The following is a 2,277-nucleotide window of genomic DNA, read 5'->3' on the forward strand; positions in this document are numbered from 1 at the left end:
GGGCGCTGTCCCTTCAGCACCATCCCATCCACATGTGTGACTGGGCAAGTCTTCTGCACTAGTGGCGCTGAGAGCTCTGGCAGCAGTTGTTCATGTTCTGAATTCTTCCTCGCTTGCTCACACGTGGAAAAAACATGACTCAACTATATTCTGAAAAATAATTGCGTTTGAACTTTTACATATTTTCCTCAGTATCACAAAATCAGACTTTTTTTTTTATATCAGTGTCCACTGATATTTGGTATATACATGAATGCAGATTGTATAGGCCTATGTTTAGTTACATGATGATCATAAGTTCTCATGGGCATTTATGCATACTTGTACATTTGATGACATTAAATTGTATTTTTTCGATTACATAACATGTTATACATGGTTTCTTGTAACAGCATTAAGACAAAAGCTAGATCAGGCAGTATCACACATGATAATAGCGTTCAGCAGAGTCAAAACACAGTTTGCCCATCTTGGAAGGACACAAGGCCATTTTGTTCTCCTGTCAAGACAGACAGAGCCAAGGCCTAGTTTCCATAACAACATAGTACAAACTGGCCTGGCTGCTCTCCAGGGGGGACATCGGGGCCCGTGTCTGGGTGAGCATTAGGGTTGTCTAGGAAAGGGCAGAATGGAAGAGAGGAGTGGATGATTGGATGTCAAAGAGGAGTTTTTATGTCCACATGCAAACGCTAAAAGTATGTCCACACAACCACACCCAACAATCAAGAGTAGTGAGTAGTGAGAGGCCTGTCACTGTGGTGGCCTTTCATACTGTACAACCCTCTGTAATAAAGAGGGAAGAGGGAGGGACTTGGATAATAAGAGAGAAAAGTGGGCAGTTTGACAAAAAACTGAAGGGGCCCCATGTCTGACCTCTGGGTATTCCACCAGCATATGGAGGGTATGGTCCTGGCATTACGAAAACAGATGGTGTTCAAGGAGTCGTAAATCCATATTTTATACACTGTCGCTTCTGTTACACTGCCACAGATAACACATATCTGAACATCCCCCAATGGATAGAGAATGTGTTTCTGTGTCTGGATTAACAGGTAGTGCACAGCAATGATCACTGTTTTCTGTGGTAACAGACACACACACAAATAAACATTATGTTGCTCTCCATTCCTCCTCCTACCCCATCCCATCTCCTCCTCCTACACAATCCCCATATGGAACCTCAGAACACCTGCTTCCAGCCAATCCAGAGGCGGCAAGTTCCCCAGCTCCTCCCATTGCAGCTTGTGGTGTTACCATGGGTTACAGGGTGGTGGCCAGCTCTCTGTGTCGTTTCCTAGTGAAACACAACACTCCATATCTCAACAGGATTTTACTGATATTATCTAAAGAAAAAAGGGAGATGGAGGAGGATGTACATATAATGAACAAAAATATAAATGTATAATGCTACAATTTCAAGATTTTACTGAGTTACAGTTCATATAAGGGAATCAGTCAATTTAAATTAATTAGGCCCTAATCAAATTAATTAGGCCCTAATCTATAGATTTCACATGACTGGGCAGGGGCGCAGCCATGGGTTGGCCTGGGAGCATAGGCCCACCCACTGGGAGCCAGGTCCAGCAAATCAGAGTTTTTCCCCACAAAAGCTCTTTATTACAGACAGAAATACTCCTCAGTTTCTTCAGCTGTCCAGGTGGCTGGTCTCGAATGATCCCGTAGGTGAAACAGCCGGATGTCTGGCGTGGTTACACGTGGTCTACGGTTTTTAGTTCGTTTGGACGTACAGCAAAAGCCTCTAGAACGATATTGGAGGCAGCTTATGGTAGATAAATTAACATTCAACTCTCTGGCAACAGCTCTGGTGGAGATTCCTGCAGTCAGCATACCAATTGCACGGTCCTTCAAAACTTGAGACATCTGTGCCATTGTGTTGTGTGACAAAACTGCACATTTTAGAGTGGCCTTTTATTGTCCCCAGCACAAGGTGCACCTGTGAAATGATCATGCTGTTTAATCTGCTTCTTGATATGTCAAACCTGACAGGAGGATGGATTATATTTGCAAATGAGAAACAGGGACATAACCTAATTTGTGCACAACTGTCACGCCCTGACCTTAGATCCTTTTAATTCTCTATTTTGGTTAGGTCAGGATGTGACTAGGGTGGGCAATCCAGTTCATATTTCTTTGTTTGGCCTGGTATGGTTCCCAATCAGAGGCAGCTGTCTATCGTTGTCTCTGATTGGGGATCATACTTAGGCAGCCTTTTTCCCACCTTAGTTTGTGGGATCTTTATTTTTGTATAGTTGCTGT

Source organism: Oncorhynchus mykiss, chromosome Y (genome assembly GCF_013265735.2).
Source record: "Oncorhynchus mykiss isolate Arlee chromosome Y, USDA_OmykA_1.1, whole genome shotgun sequence".
NCBI lineage: Eukaryota > Metazoa > Chordata > Actinopteri > Salmoniformes > Salmonidae > Oncorhynchus > Oncorhynchus mykiss.